The sequence below is a fragment of the Elephas maximus genome, chromosome 4 (genome assembly GCF_024166365.1).
Source record: "Elephas maximus indicus isolate mEleMax1 chromosome 4, mEleMax1 primary haplotype, whole genome shotgun sequence".
NCBI classification, from domain to species: domain Eukaryota; kingdom Metazoa; phylum Chordata; class Mammalia; order Proboscidea; family Elephantidae; genus Elephas; species Elephas maximus.
The window spans coordinates 108,225,129-108,245,377 of record NC_064822.1 but is presented as its reverse complement, the minus strand read 5'-3'; the positions used below and the strand labels follow the sequence as shown (position 1 = coordinate 108,245,377).

Here is a 20,249-nt window from a genome sequence, read left to right as displayed (position 1 = left end):
GAGCGGGAAGAGAAGAGGGGGAGATAACAAAGTTCTATTCTCAGAGAGCAACCCGATAGGGGCAGAGGGCTCAGCTCTCCTAAGGCATAGATAGAGGGGGTGAGGGTTGGCTGGGACTTCTGGGCAGACTTGGGCATGGAGCCAGGTATGATGGAGAAAGGATGAGTCCTACTTCCCATTCTGAGAGCCATGGCTCTCTGCCCTGGTGTCTGATATCTCATCTGGCTTCTTCGTTTTGGTGACCTGCTTCACCTGTTTCATCTCCAAGCCATCCTTGGATAACTGCACCTGGATCCCCCCTTGGCTCCTAGCTTTGTATCAGCACACCTGGCAGCCAGCTTAGCATTCCCTTTGTGGTTCTAGTCCTCATGCCACAAACCTGCACTGGCAATTTGGGCTGCGTTCTGATCTCTGAACCCTTGTAACCCATAAAATCTCATCAGCTGAATCAATCCTTGCACCTACTCTCTAACAAGAGGAGGGGAGTTCGAGGACTTAGCTTCTCTCACAGTCCTGGCCCAGGACTATGTACTCATCCCTCTCCACCTCTTCATTGACATTTCATCTCAATTCTAGCTCAGCAGACAAGCAGAGGAAATGCTACATGATCATTCAAGGGCTGTAACCTCTACCTCCCTTCTGGGTATTCCACAGCCCCCAGGAGTCCAATTAACCATGTCTGCCAATCCTCAAGGTGGGTCTTTTGTTGATCTGTTTGATCTAAGGCAGAAAATGCCAGGGTCTTCTCTCTTGTGGCTGTTTTCATTTTCTCTAGGATGGAGCAAGAAGATGCTTCATTCTGGCTGGAACATTGGTTTACCCGGCTCTGCTGCCTGGACGCTGCTCCAGCTATCCACTGACCTTGCACCGACTCAGATCTCCAGGAACTTCCTCAGAGTCCATGAAGTAGTGTGTTTTGGTCACTTCTTAATTCTTTGAAGCCATTGACACCATTGTCTTGTCCTTTTCTCCTTGTTTTCTTGCTGCCTCCCTTATCTTGCCTTTTCAGTTTCTTCTGGTGCCTTCTCTTCCTCTTCCCACTTATTAAATGGCGGGGTTCTGTAACATTTCAAAACTTTTTACTGAACTATAATGTATGTATGCAAAAGAGCACAGATCTCAAATGTTTAGCTTAATGAATTTTCACAAACTGAACCCACCCAAATCAAGAGACGGACATTCCCATTACCCTAGAAGCCCCACCCTCAGATTCCTCCCAAATACTCCCACCCCACCCCAGGAAATCATGAGGAGATTCATCCATGGTGTCCACTCCTACTCATACTTCAATACCCCACTCAAATTACCTCCTCTGTAGGGTTGCTTATTGATTATGCAAAGGCATTCGACGGTGTGGATCATAACAAATTATGGATAATATTGTGGAGAATGGGAATTCTGGAACACTTAATTGTGCTCGTGAGGAATTTGTACGTGGATCAACAGCCAGTCGTTTGAACAGAACAAGGGGATACTGCGTGGCTTAAAGTCAGGAAAGGTGTGTGTCAGGGCTGTATCCTTTCACCGTACCTATTCAATCTGTATGCTGAGCAAATAGCCTGAGAAGGTGGGCTCTATGAAGAAGAATGGGCATCAGGATTGGAGGGAGACTCATTAACAACCTGTGTTATGCAGATGACACAATCTTGCTTACTGAAAGTGAAGAGGATTTGAAGCACTTACTGATGAAGATCAAAGGCCACAGCCTTCAGTATGGATTACACTTCAAAATAAAGAAAACAAAAATCCTCCCAACTGGACCAATATGCAACATCATGCTGAATGGAGAAAAGATTGAAGTTGTCAAGGATTTCCTATTACTTGAATCCACAATCAACACCCATGGAAACAGCAGTCAAGAAATCATAAGACGCATTGCATTGGGCAAATCTGCTGCGAAAGACCTCTTTAAATTGTTGAAAAGTAAAGATGTCATCTTCAAGACTAAGGTGCGCCTGACCCAAGCCATGGTGTTTTCAATCGACTCATATGCATGTGAAAGCTGGAGAATGAATAAGGAAGATTGAAGAATTGATGCCTTTGAATTGTGGTGCTGGTGAAGAATACTGAACATACCATGAACTGCCTAAAGGATGAACAAATCTGTCTTAGAAGAAGTACAACCAGAATGCTCCTTAGAAGCAAGGGTGGCGAGACCGTGCCTTCCATACTTTTGACATGTTTTCAGGAGAGATCAGTCCCTGGAGAAGGACATCGTGCTTGGTAAAGTAGAGGGTCAGTGAAAAAGAGGAAGACCCTCTGTGATGGATTGACACAGTGGCTGCAACTATGGGCTCAAGCACAGAAACAATTGTGAAGATGGCATAGGACTGGGCAGTATTTCGTTTTGTTGTGCGTAGGGTTGCTGTGAGTCAGGATTGACTAGATGGCACCTAACAACAACAAATAGGGTCACTATGAGTCGGAGTTGACTCGATGGCAATGAGTTTTTTTTTTTTTTTGGTATGATGTTTTCCATATCTGATGCCCCTCTTAACACAACTGTGAACTCCTTCAGACCGTGGACAGTGTCTTGTCCCTTATCGTGTTCCTATGGGGTAGGCTGGTGCTTGATGCAGTAGGTGCTTGACAAATGATGGCTGAGTGCATAAATAAATGAATGGATGTATGGAGAGATGCTGAATGGGTATTGGTCCGTTGTTGTTTCACTTGGGAGGAATTAAGTCTGAGGGGGAATAAAGGCTGGACACTACTGCCTGAGTTCTTTGGTCATCATGCTGAAACACCCCTAAGGCCGGGCTGTTCCTCACTGCTGTAATTTTCATGCCTGTGGCAGAAGCAAAGCCAACGGGCAGGTTGAGACAGCATCTGCCTCCTGACTGCATCAGTCTTCAAACCTAGGTCATGCTTAATATTCTTGTCATTTTTATTTGGGGTCAGAGGTTGTGTGAAATGATTTTGTCTGTGAGTCACAAGAGGGTGTGTGTTTATGTGCAGTGTCTATCAGATCAGATAAGCGAAAGGGCTTTAAAAAGTAGAAAGTGTTCCAAAAACGTCAGTTGTTATTATGTGTTGGCATGTAATCTTGTGAGGCTATGGCTTGACTTTGTCTGGGGGGACCAAGAACTTCCCAAGTTGTCTGAGGCTGCCTGGGTGCTATGTGTGTGTGTGTGTGTGTGTGTGTGTGCGCCAGGTATAGTCTTGCCCTCCAAGGGCTTCCACACTAGATAGAGGGAAGTAAGAATTCTCATTTGACTTGTGGGCATGGTGAGGACAATGGATGTCCCAGGAGCTCGAGGACAGGAATGCTCAAGGGGCCAGACTGGTCCTATAAGACATCATGGTGGGGCTAGGCCTTTTGCTGGATCCTAAATGATTGGTTGGTTTAGGGTGGAAGGGAAAGGTGGAAAGAGGTTTTATTTTTTAAATTTTTATTATTTTTTCTTTTTTTTTATTGTACTTTAGATGAAGGTTTACAGAACAAATTAGCTTCTCATTAAACAATTAGTACACATACTGTTTTGTGACATTGGTTGCCAATCCTACAACATGTCAACACTCTCCCCTTCTTAACCTTGGGGTCGCTATTACTGGCTTTCCTGTCCTCTCCTGCCTTCCCATCCTTGACTCTGGACTGGTGTGCCCATTTGGTCTCATTTTGTTTTATGGGCCTGTCTAATTTTTGGCTGAAGGGGAACCTCAGGAGTGACTTCCTTACTGAGCTAAAAGGGTGTCTGGGGGCCATACTCTCGGGGTTTCTTCACTGTCTGTCAGCCCAGTAAGTCTGGTCTTTTTCTGTGAGTTAGAATTTTGTTCTACATTTTTCTCTGGCTCTGTCCAGGACTCTCTATTGTGATCCCTGTCAGAACAGTCATTGGTAGTAGCGAGGCATCATCTAATTGTACTGGACTCAGTCTGGTGGAAGCTGTAGTACTTGTGGTCCATCAGTCATTTGGACTAATCTTTCCTTTGGGTCTTTGGTTTTCTTCCCTTGCTCTAGATGAGGTGAGACTGGGGGAAAGGGGTTTTAAGTCAAAGGAGTCTTCATGATCCACAGGACAGAGGGAGTGCCAGCCAGAGGAGTTCAGCACAGTGTAGAACAGAGTGGGGTGCTCAGTATGTGTGGCTGCGTGAGTGAATAAGGGGAGGGAGGAGGAATCTTCACACTGGGACCTCATCAGGAGGACGGAAAACCTTACCAGCTATGAAACGCTGAGTGTCATGGCGGTCCATGGCTATAGACTGTGACCCTCTCCTGGCCAATCAGCTTGCGAAATCAGGCCCTTGAGTTTAACCATGAAGGATAGAGATGGTGCAACATGAACCATCCTCTTTGCTAGGGGAATAATGCAAAATGCCCTCCAGGGGACTACGTGTGGGCAAGTTTCAGGTCCTGTTTGTGCCTTTTCTCCCTAGTCCATAAACTCTGATTTTGCTGAAGTTATTTTTAATCATTTTCCATTTCCCAAACATGTTCAAATTCTGAGTCTATTGTTCAGAGCCAGGGCTTGTTCCGTGAGCTGAGCTCTGGGCAGAGACAAACAGAAAGCACTGTGGGCACCCACTCAGGGAGACTTCCCTCCATAGTGTGGGCTTCAGATTGGGACAGGACAGGGTTGGAGGTCTGAAGTCTATTTAACTTCTATGAGCCTCAGTTTTACTCAATTGTAAAATGGAGCTACAAGCCCTTGCTTATAAGGTTGCTATGAGGGTTGAATGGGGAAAGGTCTGTGAAGTGATAAATATAAAGCCTGCCACCTGGTAAACATCCCATGACTTGCAGCTGCTATTATAATACCTTAGGTAACACAGAGCATCTGCTTTTCAGTTTATAAGGCACGCAACTCTGCTTACCTTACCTGATCCTCCCAACAACTCTACTCAACAGGCAGAGAAGAGGTTTATCAGCTCCATTTTACGGCTGGCTAAATGGAGGCCCAGAGGGATCTGGAAGCTGCCTCTGCCTAGGGTGTTCTCCATGGCATCACTCTATTGGCCTTCCAGAATGGGTGGGTCTGGGTACTTTGAGGATGCCGCCTCATTCCTTCAGAGGCTCCCACTTTCAGGGCTGAGCCGTGTTCAGGGCTGCAGCTGCCTGGCCCAAGACTTTCTTACTGGGTTCCAAATGCCTTGAGGTGGATCCCTTCTCAGAGGGACTTGGCTCAGAGCTCAGCTGGTATTCAAGAAGAGTTCCTTAAGGGGCAGTGCTGGCTCCTACTGCAGACCACAGGGCAGCACTGTCCTCCCAGGAAACCAGAGCTGAGTCCCTCACCTTCCTTCACCATCCTACCTCTGACAAGGCCCTCCTGGTCTGGTCTGGCCTGGTTTCCTCCCATACTACCTCAGCTCCACCTGCTTCTCTCCCAGAAGGCCCTAGCACTAGCACGGCTCTTTCCCAGCACCACTCACACCCACCTGCTGTCTCCTGGCCTCAGCTGCCAAGCCCTGTCCTTAGCCTTGGGTGCTCATATTTGAGTGCCCTGCATCCCGAGAGGCCACAGGTTCCTGAGGGAAGAAACTACTGCTCCTCTTCCTCTTCAATTCTCCAGTGAGGGCAGAGAGGGCCTTGGTCACAGTGCCAGCCTGGGAGGCATATTCATGGCCCCCGAGAGGAGGCTGTATAGGGCACCTATTCCCTCACCCCCAGGAAAGGCCCGTCTGGGCTAGTTCCAGTGATGGAGACTCCTGGACAGCCTCACACTCTGTTTCTTACCCTAAGTGGTGCCTGAGGAGAGCTGCTGGGCTTTTATAGTCTACAGGTGCGGGGGATTAGCAGTGGGATTTGCCAGGAACGAGATAACTGGGATGGGCCCTTATTAGAGCTCCAGACTTCCACCCTAATCTTTTGGAATTTGTTCTTGATGTGTGAAATACAAACTGACTTCTCAGCACATTCAAACTAGGCCAGGTCATTGGCAGCTGTCATGGGGTGGAAACCAATCAATTATTCTGTATTTTTTCCCTTTAGTAGCAAGGATCTAAAAGCCATAAGTGGGTGCAGAAAGACAGTGTAGGGACGTTTCCTCACTGGCTCTTGGGGTCTCTTTTGCTGAAGGCATAGACTATGCTTGGAGCCCAAAGCAATATTTGGATTTTGGAGTCAGGATCAGCCCCACACACAGGCAAATAGGCAAAGAGAGCAGATTTATGTGGTGTGTTGTTAAAAGCCTGCCCCCCTCCCAGCCACCAAATCACCCATCTCTTTACCTTCCCCAGGCCTGACTATCCTCAGTGTCATGAATGTCAGCATGAGAGGGGACCTCAGATGGCACTGGGCCCAGGAAGTTTCAAACTTGCTTGTAAACAACAGAGCCTTTCTTTTAAGAGATCAGAATGGAGGGGTTGAGAGATGGTGGTGGAGGTGAGACCAGAAGAACGTCCAGTGCTGCCTCCTTCTTCCCCAACCTCCTTAACCCCAGCACTTCAGTGGGGCCCAATTTGAAAAGCCCCACTCAAGTGCAAAGCCCTCATTTTTCAGAGTGGGAAGCTGAAGCTCAGTGGGAAGACTCAGTGGCCAAGTTGGGACAGGACCTTGGTCCCTAACTCTCAGTCTGTGCCTTTGTTTGGATCTAACTACCATATCTTGGTTTCATAGATTAGCAAGATGCTTTGGTCAGGAAGAAGTGCCCTGGAGGAATGAGGAAGGCAGTTGGTTTTGAAGGGACAAAGGAGGGGAATGCCCATCTGAGACATAAAGTCTTAGTGGAGAAGATAGCTCTGGGCAGGGAACCGAAATAAGAGGGTAAATGTCTGTGGTTTTGTGAGTATGAATGTCTATATGTGTGTGCTATTGTGAATGTATGGTATGCATGTTTTCCCTTTCACTATCTCTCTGTCCATCTCTCCGTACATGCATATAGAGAGTCTGGCAGCCTGAGGAAACCTAATTCTAGGGAAGAGAGCTAGATCAGGAAGAAATTCTACTTGCCAACACTTTCTTAGCCTGCTTTACTTGAGGGTCTGGTATGACTTTGTGTACTTGAAGGGAACAGGAGTGCGTTTTTGGAACTCTCCCAAGGCTAACTTGTCACTGGCTTAAACTGGCCCTTCCTGCAGTTAGCTCACAGAAAGTGATGTCTGGGCACTCCTAGTGAAGGCACAGGTGCTAAGCAGCCAGAAAGTAAGGGGATGGGCAAAGGAGAGGAGGTGAGAGAAATGAGGGGAGGGCTTTGCAGGAGCTTATATGTGAGTGACTTGGGAAGGTCACACTGAAAGAGGAAACGGGTGGAGTATTTAAAAAGGGTGGTGGGCTCTGTAGGCACTCATTGACTATCTTGGGTTTTGCAGTTGTCAATGCTGAGGTTATCAAGGCTGGGGCCATCAAGCCTGGGGTCACAAAGGCTGGTCTTTGCTGCCAAAGGGGAGGAGGAAGAGAATGTTATAAGAGAAACTAACATCCACAGCACACATTACATTTTACAGAGAACTTTCCTCATGTGTTATCCTCTCAACAACCCTAGGAATAAGGCACATGATTCTTGAATTTTACTGGTGAGGAATTCAAGCTTCCTAGGTTGTGTGGTCATGTCTGTCATGTTGGGAAGAAAGGAGGTCTTGGAAATACTGGATTCATTTTCCTAGTGTGAGGCTGGAAGAAGAAAGGCAGTAGTCCCTCTGGCTGGGACCTGCTGGTCTACAACCTCTTCCCTGCCTGGGTGGGCCTCTTCCAGCTTTCCTCTCCCCGTATACCCATTGTCATGACTGCTCACTCCCTTCCACAGTTCTTGGGGTGACCTTTACTTCTTCTCAAGCCACTCCTCATTTCTTTCCTTCCAGGGAGCCTTCTCAGACTGACCTCTTTCTCCTTCCCCACCCTAACTCCCCCTCCAAGACCCCTCAGACCCCAGGTTCCAGGTGTACTTGTAGTAGAAAACCTGCTCCTTAGTGTATCTCATTTGTGTATCTTCTCTTCTCTGGATGGCAGGATCCCAAAGGGAGCTCCTGTACTTTCTCTAACCTCTGCATCCTCCTTCTTCTCATCAGTTTCTCTCCCTCACAGCCCTCCTCCTTCCTTTCTCTCCTCCCCCAAGGTCCTTGCCTGGGGCCCTGCATTTGCTGAGGCTCTGCACCTATCCCAGTGACTTGCTGAGGCCGGATGGGCTGCAGAGTGGCCGTAGGGACACAGGAGACGAGGAGAAATGCTGACCTGTCATTCCCATGATGGAAGCGTAAGTCTCCCAGGGATTAGGGGCTGTGTCCAGCCCTGCAGGATGGCCCCTCTCCCAACTTAAGCTTATTTCTGGTGAGTAACCCTGGGAAAACAAAGGACTTTGGAAATTTAGGGTGATTATCAAGGTGTGTTTTGAGTTTTGGACTTGACCTCTTGCTGCCAGGCAAACCAAAGCTGATAAATACCTCATTTAACTGGCTGGCACCGCATAGCCAGCAAAGCTGCCTGGCCCTAAATAAGGGCCATCCTCAGCCCCAAACTTCAGAAGGTTTCTGAGTTTCCTCCAGGCTTCTGAGTCTACCTTGCCTTTGGAATACCTTGCTGTCCACATTGAGTCGCCAGGCCAGCTACAGCCGACAGTCCTGCAGGTCTTCCAGTGGGGGTGGCCACGTCAGGGCTTCAGTGGCCGCTCAGCCATGGTGTCAGGCCAGAGCCGGATCAGCTCCACCAAGTCCTCACTGGGCTTCCGCTCAGGAGGGGGTGGCTGTGGGTCTTCTGCCTGTGCCATGATGGGAGGAGGTTTTGGCAGCAGAAGTCTCTATAGCCTTGGGGGGACCAAGAAGATCTCTATCAGTGTGGCTGGACTCAGCACCCAGGCTGGAGGGTTTGGGGGTGCCAGTGGGGGCTGTTTAGGAGGCAGTGGTTTTGGAGGTGGTAGAAGAAGAGTGGGTGGGGGCTTTGGTGGAAGAGCTGGTGGCTTTGGTGGAAGAGCTGGGGGCTTTGGTGGCCCTGATGGCTTTGGTGGCCCTGGTGGCTTTGGTGGTCCTGGTGGCTTTGGTGGTCCTGGTGGTGCAGGTGGCTTTCCAGGTGGAATCTGTGAAGTGACCATCAACCAGAGCCTTCTGTAGCCCCTCAGTGTAGAAACTGACCCTCAGTTTGGGCAAGTAAAAGACCAGGAGCGGGAGCAGATCAAGACCTCAACAAGTTTGCTTCCTTCATTGACAAGGTGAGCCCATCTCAGGCCAAATGGACAGAGAGAAAATCTGGCCTAACTCGGCTGGCTCCTTGTCCTTCTTTCCCTTGTGAATCTGAGGAAGAAATTGTGTTTTCATCCTAGACCTCGAACCCTCTGTGGCGTATCGGCAGGTGGTAGATCTGTTATACCTAGTAGCAGCTGATCAAAATAGTCCAGTCCCTCACTGGCTGGAGTTACTGTCCACTCCATTCCCCCATCAGTGTGGTTTATCAGACGCCCTGCTGAGATTGTTGCTCCTGGGGTTGTTTGTTGCCATCCCTGATGCTCCCTCACCATTGCCTCTGAAAAGCAAACACAGAATTCCTTCTCTACCTCAGAGAAATCATGAGCAGCTTATATTTGAAAGCAAGGCCAATTCTATCAAAGTTGGAGTTGTATCTGAGAGATGAGTTAATCTGTCATCAACCTAAAGAGAAGGAAGGAGAGAGTATTTTTTTAAAAATAATTTTTATTGTGCTTTAAGTGAAAGTTTACAAATCAAGTCAGTTTCTCACACAAAAACCCATATACACCTTGCTACGCACTCCCAATTACTCTCCCCCTAATGAGACAGCCTGCTCTCTCCCTCCACTCTCTCTTTTCGTGTCGTTTTCACCAGCTTCTAACCCCCTCCAACCTCTCATCTCCCCTCCAGGCAGGAGATGCCAACGTAGTCTCAAGTGTCCACCTGATCCAAGAAGCTCACTCCTCACCAGCATCCCTCTCCAACGCATTGTCCAGTCCAATTCATGTCTGAAGAATTGGCTTTGGGAATGGTTCCTGTCCTAGGCCAACACAAGGTCTGGGGGCCATGACCACCGGGGTCCTCCTAGTCTCAGTCAGACCATTAAGTCTGGTCTTATGAGAATTTGGAGTCTGCATCCCACTGCTCAGGAGAGAGTTTTTTGAGGGCTGCTGGAGTGGCTGGTTCTCACAGGAAGACTTCAGTGTGAGGAGCTGTAGATGCTGAGGCCATTTGAAATCTGTGTACGTGTATACATGTGATGGCGGGGCTGAAGAGATGTTATATAGAAATTTCTGTGCTTTGGATAGTCCACACAAGGAAAACCATGACAATTATCATGGTGCCTGTATGGTATTCAGGCTTGGTTAGCTGCTAACTGAAAGTTTCATCAATACTCTTCGGTAAAACGTGTGGAGATTTCTTTGTAACCCTGGGATAGTATCAGGTCTTAAGGAAAAGCTTTGTGGAGACTCTTTGGGGCCCCGTCACAACTTCTATGTGTCCTGGGCAAAGCGGAAGGAGGAGAAGTTTGTCTTAACATCAGAACATCACGCCTCTTTTAGAGGTGAGGCTCTTGAAAGTCAAGTGACCTTCCGGAGGCACCTACCTTGTTCTCAGCAGACACCTGGGTCTTTAGATGAATTCATTCATAGAAAGATAAAAAGCGATACTGAAAATGCTGTCCCGCCACAGAAGGTGGGGTGTGGCTGCACAAGGCTTTTTCATCAGTAGCTTTTATTATTCTCAAAGGGGAATTCCAAGATTTTGCCGTTCTGGGTGTGCAACACGAAGCCTGGCCCGTGTTTGGCGTTCTGCAAATGTTTGTTGAATGACCAATCTACTTTTTTTATATATTAGATTTTGAACTTGTAAGCAAAAATGTTTTGTGACAAATGGAAGTTTGAGACATTTTTAATAGTGTTTCAGTTTAAATACAGGGCTCAGAGACTAGGTTCGGCAGAGGGAGGCCCAAACTAGGTGCGTCTAGGTAGGACCTTTTTTTCCTGGGAAAAGGGCTACCTGAGAGCCATTTCTTCACAGTTTTCTCTGTTTCCCTGTCTTAGTGCAGCATACTCAGGACTGTATACTCTTCCTGGAGCCTGTATCTACTGCAGGATGCTGGAATCTCCTGCTATTTGTTGAGTAGTATGTGATTCATGAATGAATGAACGATGTAGTGGGAAGATCATTGAGCCTGGGTATCAGGAAACCTCTGTTCTGCTACTGTTTTGTTACTAACTTGTGTGACCTTTGGTTATCCCTGGACTTTAGTCTCCTCATCTGCATTACACCAACCCTGCGGTTCACCTGGGGTTAGCATTAAACTACTGCAGCATTAAAAATGTCGCTCTGCAGGAGGGGCAGGGAGAACACTAAGGAAGCCGTGGGCTATTGTGATTGGAGTTGGTATCATGCAGCTCCTTGACGCTTTTTTCTTATTGGGCTGCAGGTGCAATTCTTGGAGCAGCAGAACAAAGTCCTGGAGACCAAGTGGATCCTCCTGCAGGATCAGGGCTCCAGTTCTAACACTGACAGTCACAACTTTGAGCCTTTTTTTGAGAAGTACATCAGCAGCTTCAGGGCTTTCTGGATGGGCTGTTCAGTGAGAAGAGCAAGCTGGAGGGGGAGCTGAGGAGCATGGAAGAGATGGTGGAGGACTTCAAGAAGAAGTGCGTGCTCCCAGTTGCCGAGGGTGTAAAGGGGCTGGGGTGGGAGGGAGCAGATGACAGGAGGCCTGACCTAGGCTCCAAGAGCCCTGGGCTCCAGTTTAGCTCTGTTTCAGCTGGTTATGGGCTTGTAGGAATTCACCTCCATCCTCATTGCCTTTCAATACTCCAGTCTTTAAAAGAATGGCTCATGGCTTGTTTGGGTCAGAAACACTTTCGGGAATTGCAATTTAATGCAAGAATTTATATGTAAATATGGAATCCCTCGGTGGTGCAAATGGTTAATGTGCTCAGCTGCTAATAGAGAGTTTGGAGGTTCAAGTCCATCCAGAGGTGCCTCAGAAGAAAGGCCTGGTACTCTAGTTCTGGAAAACCAGCTATTGAGAACCCTGGGGAGCATGGTGTTACTCTGACACACTTGGGGTCATCATGAGTCGGAATTGACTCAATTATATGTAGATGTAATTTTTTGGGGTTTCAAGACACCCTGAAATTCATTTATGAACCTTATAAACCCAGAGAATACCCCCACCCACCCTAGACTAGATGATCTTTAAGTTCCCTTACAACTCTGTGTTTTATGAAATTTATTTTCCCTGCCAATATGCTTCTAAATAAGAAGCAACTTGCTGTATGGTTAAGAGTACAGGCTTTAAGGTGTGAGTGCCTTGATCAAGTCCCATTCTGCCACTCACCTTCTCTGTGCCTCAGTCTCCTCATCTGGAAAATGGAGATAGTGATATTTATCTTATGGATCGTTATGAGGACTGAATGAGTTAATACAAGTATAATTCATGGAGCAGGACCTGGCACATCCTCAGTGACCCATTCTTGGTTTTCATTCATCCAACAAATATCTACAGGAGTCCACGATACTACTGTATTTGCTGTCCACAGGGTCAACACCCGGCACTTCCTCTGAAAGCTCCTGGCAGCTCAGTCATCTCCCTCTGGTCAAGTAGTTTAAAAAAAAAAAAAAATCCAACTTCCTCCAGGAAGCCTTCCAGGATTAATCCAAATAGAACCCATGAAGAAGAAGCTCCCACCCCACTGCCCAATAATCACCATCACCATAGTCCCAAACCAAAACCAAACCCATTATCGTCAAGTTGATTCTGACTCATAGCAATTCTATAGGACAGAGTAGAACTGCCCCATAGGGTTTCCAAGACTGTAAATCTTTATAGAAGCAGACTGTCACATCTTTCTCCCACAGAGTGACTGGTGGGTTAGAACCAATGACCTCTTGGCTAGCAGCTGAGTGCTTTAACCACTGCACCACGAGGGTTCCTTCACCACAGTTGGTGCTCAGTAAATACCTACTGAATGCACTGTGTCTAACAGAAACCCAAAAGGCTGCAGACTATGCCTTATGATGACACAGACCTTGATCTAAACTGGCAGGACAAGAAGCCCCAAGCCGAAGTTACTTATGGGAAATGCCTCTTCTCTCACAGGTATGAAGAGGAGATCAACAAGCGCGCGGCTGCAGAGAATGATTTTGTGGTCCTGAAGAAGGTGAAGGGTCCTCTCCCCCACTTCCCTCCCAGAATCTTGCTAAGCAGAGTGTGCCTATTAGCTGAGGGGAGCAGCAGCTAGACCTTTTAATTGGAGGGCTGCCCTTAGACCACGTTGGTGAGGGCCAGGAGCAGGGAGGGAGTCAGTCACCTGAGCAGTGGGCAGGGCCTGTGGCTCAGGCACTAGCTGTCCCCCACGTGGGGCTTATGACTCAGATTAGGCCTTGAGCTGTGATTGAAAAATGGACAAAAAGAAGAAATCCTTTTTCTTCAGGAATGCATTCCCAGGAGCTCTTTAAAGAGAGCCTTTGTGTGTGGTGGAATTCTCTTCAACAAATTGGAAGTTCTCCCTCAGGTTCTCCTCACAAATTCTTTTCACCTGATCTCAGTGTAATGGCCTCAGACCAGCTCACATTCTTCATCTCACCCTCATGGCCTCTTTTTTGCTCTTCCCTGAAGTGTGCTTTCTGGTTCAGCCTGTTTACTGAACACCCAGTTTGGTAGTGTTGTTGGGACATATCTGCCTGTGCCTAGATGGGTGTCTTATTTCCCTTGAGTGGGAGTTCCCTGGGGGTAGGCCTTGTGGCTCCTTCCTCTTGCCTCTCCCCTTCATGCCCAGGACAGCACTGAGCCCACGGGAGAGGGGAGGTGAAGGGACATGCTAAGGACACAGGGGACAGTGGCTGAATTCTCTCCCAGGATGTCGACGGCACCTACATGACCAAGGTGGAGATGGAGGCCAAGGTGGAGAGCCTGACTGATGAGATCAACTTCCTGCAGGCCCTCTACGATGCTGTAAGCTTCTCATCTCCCAACCTTGTGACCACCTGCCTCCCACCTCCGTGTGGAGATGGCTTGCAGAGGCTCACCAACAGGAGTTTAGGTCCTGTCTGTCCTTCTGAAAAAAGAGAACACCTGCCTACCTTGGTGGGTAGTTCCACTCTCTACCTAGGAATTTAAGCCTCTGCCTCACCATCTTCCTTCTTTAGTGAAATAAGTGGTCATTGCCACCAAAGCCTGTTTTTCAGTCAATCCCACATCCTCCCTCCTGAGCTGGTGGCCTGTTGTCCTCTGGGGAGACCTGGGTTGGGTCTTCTCAGGAGTGAGCATGTCTGCCTGGCTCTGCAGGAGTTGTCCCAGATGCAGTCAGACACCAGTGACACATCTGTGGTGCTCTCCATGGATAACAACTGCTGCCTGGACCTGGACAACATCATTGCCGAGGTCCGTGCCCAGTATGAGTTGCTCAGAGAAGCAAGGCTGAGGCTGAGGCCCTGTACCACTCCAAGGCGAGTTGATACCATCATGTAGCTTTGGAAACTCTTACCTCCACAAGCAACCTACCTAGACAAGTATGGAGGGCAGACCCTGCTTCTGAGCCATTCTTTAAATCTCCAGCATGGAGGTTCCACGACCTTCCCACTGGTCTAGTCTCACTAACAGAGCTCTCCCTTCCTAACAAGAGAGCCTGGTTTGCTCTAACCTGGAGCTTGTCGACAGGGATGAGAGGAGTGATTCCCCCCTCCCTGCCAGGTGACATTTGGCAATGTTTGCAGACATTTTTGGCTGTCACACCTGGGAGAGAGTTTGCTGCTAGCATCTAGTGGATAGAGACCAGGGATGCTGCAAACACGCTATAAAGCACTGGGCAGCCATCCACTCCCAACAAAGAATTACCCAAAAAACCCAGTGCCGAATTATCCTGCCTAAAATGTCAATAGTGCCAAGGTTGAGAAACCCATAACCTACATCCTTCGAGCTGCATTCTCTTCATTGTTTTTTAACGCTAAAAGATCTTCCAGTTCTCCTCTACCAGTCTGGTCCCACGCTGATGTGTGCTTTCTGATGGGATCACCCTGAAGTGTTGAACCTGGTGTCTGGAATAGCAAAGGGAAGGAGGCGAGAAGGAGAGAGATTGAACAAAGTCAGACTCTACTGGAGCAGGGAATTCTGTACACTACCCTCCCACTCCCAAAATCTGAGCCAAACATAGCTGACCCATCTCCATCTGACTCTTCTCCTGGCTTTTCTGCTCAGGAGAGTGTAGTCTACTGATTAGGAAAACAGCACTAGCACTTGAAATGCCTCTGTTCAAGCCCTGGCACTGTTAATAGATAGCTGGATGACTTTGGTCATGGTACTCAGGTGATGTGTTTCTTGGTTTTCTCATTAGTAAAACAGGGATAATAATGTCTTCAGGCAGTTGTGAGCATTAATGAGCTAAAGCTCAAGGCTTGGCACAGGGTGGCTGCTCAACAAACAGCAGCTACTGGGCTAGGAGACAGGCCACCTGAAGCAGGGGAAAGAGTATCAGGGGCAGAACACCTGGCTCCTCCCCCCGGCCTCCAACTGGGTGACCTAGCATAAGCCATAATCTGTATCTTGGCTTTGCCATTTATGCCATTTATGACAATCACATTTGTGATTCTTTTCTGGACGCAGTTGGGACAGCTGGAGACCACAGCTGGCAGACACGGGGATGACCTAAAGAACACCACTAGTGAGATCTTGGAGCTCAACCGACTGATCCAGAGGCTACGGACAGAAATCGAGAATGTAAGAAGCAGGTGGGAATGAGGAGGAAAAACACATGTACAGTATGTGGGCTTGTGCTTGCACCATAAAGCTCAGTGCTCAGCTCTTGTTAAAAGTGAACTCATGTTCCAACACATATGCTCTATGGTTTACCAGGGCAGTTCTGGGATGGGCCCTGAACAAAGAGTGTTACGTGGACACAGGTCCTGCCGCCATGGAGCATGAAGGCTGATGTGGGCCAGAAACACCGAGTACAGACATGATTAGGGAGGTTGGGGAAAGAAGCTGACTGTGTGGAGACTGAATTGGGAGAGTAGCCAAGCAAGCCCACATTTGATGGGCTGAGGCAGGGAGTAGGTTTTCCTGACAATTCAGGAAGAACGCCTGAAGGAGGTAAGTTTTTAGAAGATGCTCAGTCACTCACCATAAAAGAAGAGATAAGTACAGGAAGGTCTGACTCCTCCTGAGCTGGGCTGGGTCCTTGGACCAGATGGTGCTAATTCCACACCTTGCTGCGCTAGGACCTAGATCCAAGTCCAGGCTCTACTACAAACCAATTGTGTATCTTTTAACCTCTCTAAGCTGTAGGTTTCTCATTTGCCCAATGTAAGGTAACGTGCCCAAAAAACCCAGTGCCGTCTAGTCGATTCCGACTCATAGCAACCCTATAAGACAGAGTAGAACTACCCCATAGAGTTTCCAAGGAGCGCCTGGCAGATTCGAACTGCCGACCCTTTGGTTAGCAGCTGTAGCACTTAACCACTACGCCACCAGGGTTGTTATGCAGATGACACAACCTTGCTTGCTGAAAGTGAAGAAGACTTGAAGCACTTACTAATGAAGATCAAAGACCACAGCCTTCAGTATGGATTACACCTCATCATAAAGAAAACAAAAATCTTCACAACTTGACCAAGGAGCAACATCATGATAAATGGAGAAAAGATTGAAATTGTCAAGGATTTCGTTTTACTTAGATCCACAATCAACAGCCATGGAAGCAGCAGTCAAGAAATCAAAAGATGCATTGCATTGGGCAAACCTGCTGCAAAGGACCTCTTCAAAGTGTTGAAGAGCAAAGATGTCATCCTGAAGACTAAGGTGTGCCTGACCCAAGCCATGGTATTTCCAATCACATTATATACATATGAAAGCTGGACAATGAATAAGGAAGACCAAAGAAGAATTGACTCCTTTGAATTGTGGTGTTGGCGAAGAGTATTGAATATACCATGGACTGCCAAAAGAACGAACAAGTCTGTCTTGGACGAAGTGCGGCCAGAATGCTCCTTAGAGGCAAGGATGGCGAGACTGCTTCTTACATACTTTGGACATGTTGTCAGGAGGGACCAGTCCCTGGAGAAGGACATCATGCTTGGCAGAGTATAGGGCCAGTGGAAAAGAGGAAGACCCTCAACAAGGTGGATTGACACAGTGGCTGCAACAATGAGCTAAAGCATAACAACAATCCTGAGGATGGTGCAGGACCGGGCAGTGTTTCGTTCTGTTGTCCATGGGGTCGCTATGAGTCGGAACTGACTTGACAGCACCTAACAACAACAAGGTAATGCATGTGCAAACATCAAGCATACAGGACAGGCTGTTAGTGATGGCTATTTGAACCTAAATTGAACTCCTCTCCTTCCATACCCAGAATGCCAACCTGCAGACAGCCACCGCTGATGCTGAGCAGTGTGGGAAGATGGCCCTCAAGGGCACCAATACCAAGCTCCAGGATCTCAAGGCTGCCCTGCAACAGGCCAAAGAGGAGCTGGCCCGGCTGTTGCGCGAGTACTAGGAGCTCATGAAGGTCAAGCTGGCCTCGGATGTGGAGATCGCCACCTACTGTACCTTCCTGGAGGGGGAGGAGTGCAGGTGAGCAAGAGTCCACCTGGTTCCCAGGTGGCCCAGAGGCCTGGAGGCTTTCCTGCCTGAGCCTGTACCCAGGCACCGTGTGTGTATACATGTATGTGTGTGTGTATACACAAGCTGTTTGGGAGGTGGCGGTGGCCCTTGGCAGGCACAGCCTCCTCCTATTAAGGCTGCAAGGTGCTGCCAGACCTTCAAGAGTGCTGTGTTTCCTACGCAATATTGAACCGTCAGAGCCTTATCTTGGGTAGACTTCTCCACTCTTCATACCCTCATGTTTTAGCAGTAAAATGTGTCTGCAAAGAGGAGAAATCATAGGCATAAATATTATTTCTAGGTCATTTTTTAAAAAATTAATTTTACTGTTGCAGTAATTGCAGTTTTTGAAGAGTGGGCTCCTGTAGGCTGGCCCATGGTTCTGTCCCCATTTGGGTTCAAATAATACTTGTTAAATAAACAGGTCCTGAGAATTAGGGAGTGGATGGGAAGGTCCAGCAACAATCCTCTACTCTCTTACTCTCTAGGATAATGTTTGTGGAAAGGGTAACAGTTTAAGTGCAGCCTTACCCAACAGGGGAATGCATTTCGTGACTTTTTGAGCACCTTTCCAGCCTATTTCTTATTCTCACATGAATTAGGGAGGGATTGGGAGGACCAAGGCTTTCTTTGCTGTTGACCTAAGGAAGGTGGCTTTGGGGAGGGGAGGACCTGAGAGCAGATGGCTAACACTGAAGTCTCGTCTTCCCCAACAGGATGTCTGGCAAGTGCCAGAGTGCCCTGAGCATTGGTGAGCACTGGGGGGCTTTCTCTGGGGAGGGGGGCTGGGCCTCTGGGAATAATGTTTCTCAACTGTGGGCCAGCAGCCGGTGCCAGAACACCCCACTTGCAAGCTGGGAGAAGTCGTTGGGTGGTGACAGGAGTAACCTGTGGTTCTGGGTACTAGAGGAGCCAACCTCTGCTCCCTTCCTGAGACCTGCCCTCCCCACCCTTGGCGGAATCTCAGAGTGACATTACCCCGGGGAAAACCGCTGGGCAGACTGTGGGCTGGAGGGGCCAACGTGCCAGTGGACACCCCAGAGGCCCCCTAACCCTAACCTTCTTCACAGAGATGGTCAGCAACACCAGCAGCAGCAGCATCAGCAGCGGTGGCGGTGCCCTGGGAGGTGGCCTGGGCGGAGGCGCCGAGGGCTGCAGAGGCCTGGGCGGCTCCTTCAGAGGCAGCAGGGGCCTGGGCAGCGGGGAGCCCAGCATTGAGGGTGCCCGCGGGGGCCTGGGCTCAGCTGGGAGCTCCACGGTGAGCGGGGGCCTTTCCAGTTCCGGGGGCTCGTGTGTTGCCAGCTGGGGTGGTGGCCGCAGCACCAGCAGCTGCTCGGCCTCTGTCTCCCAGAGCTCCTCCCAGCGCCAGCGGTCCCACCACAAATTCAGAACCAGTGCCCGAGGTGTCTCCGGGCCCCGGGCCTCCCTTGTCCCGGCACACCCTAGGTCTTTGTGCTCTCCCACTCCCCTGCGGGACTCTCCTTCGGCGACTTCTGGCCTGCTACCGGGAGCCCCACTTTCTCAGATGGCAGGCATTGCTGGGAAGGAAAATTGGGGTGAAAAAAAAATCTAACCTTACAAGGTCAGGCCATGGGGCAGCTCCAGGATCTGGGCCTGGACATTGCTTCTGCCCCACAGGTGCCCCCACTTCATGCCCACTGCCTTATGGGAACGTCCCAGCCAGCCCTGGGCACACCCCTTTCTCTGCCCTTGTAGCCAGGGGCTCCAGTTGTCCCCACTTCATGCTGGCGCTTTAACTCCCATCAGTGGTACTTGTCCCTTCTTGGCTCCAAGAAAGGACCTCTCTCTTTTGTATCTTCAATAAACTGCATTGTGTTTCAGACATCGGGGTCGAATAATTTTCATTCAGGATTCCCTGGGTTTTCCAAGGTCGTTGGGTCTAACTTTCTCCGCAGGTGGATCCCCACAAGCACACAGAGCTCTGGCGTGAGCCTGGAGGGAGAAAGAACCAGGCTGGCAGCATTTGCTGAGAGTTCACCGGCTGGGGGGGCGGGGCCTTTTCACGTACCTGGCACTGTGGATGACATACTGACTTCCTTAATTGACAAGATTTTGAATTCATAAAAATTTCATTACATTTGAAAAAACTTGTAGGTTGGATTGCCTTGCCTTTCAACAATTTCAAACATGTCTGATATTGTCATATTATCACACCACATCATAATCAAATGAGTTGCTGGTAGTCAAATATTTTCAAAAGCAATTGTAAAAATCAAAACTTTTCATAGCAAAAAATTATACATGCTGAGTGTGATATGATGGGGGGCAGGGCCTTTAAATATTAAGAGTTTTAAGAAGCTACAAAGAATTTAAAATGGCCCCATGGCACTCCCTAGCCCCTCCCCTTGGCACACAGACACAGACAGACACAGACACACAGACACAGACAGACACAGACAGACACAGACACACAGACACAGACACACACAGACACACAGACACAGACACACACAGACACATACACACACAGACACAGACACACACAGACACAGACACACACAGGCACACACAGACATAGACACAGACACACACAGGCACACACAGACATAGACACAGACACAGACACACAGACACACATGGACACACAGACACAGACACACAGACATACACACAGACACAGACACACAGACACAGACACACACAGACACACAGACACAGACACACACAGACACAGACACACACAGACACACAGACACAGACACACACAGGCACACACAGACATAGACACAGACACACAGACACAGACACATAGACATACACACACACAGACACA

The 20,249-nt window shown here is 48.7% G+C and overlaps 1 pseudogene; it reads left to right on the top strand.

Annotated features, from left to right (window-relative positions):
* The first annotated feature begins 8,121 nt into the window (after positions 1 to 8,121).
* LOC126076334 (keratin, type II cytoskeletal 2 oral-like) lies at positions 8,122 to 19,028 on the top strand (annotated as a pseudogene).
* Positions 19,029 to 20,249: the final 1,221 nt, after the last annotated feature.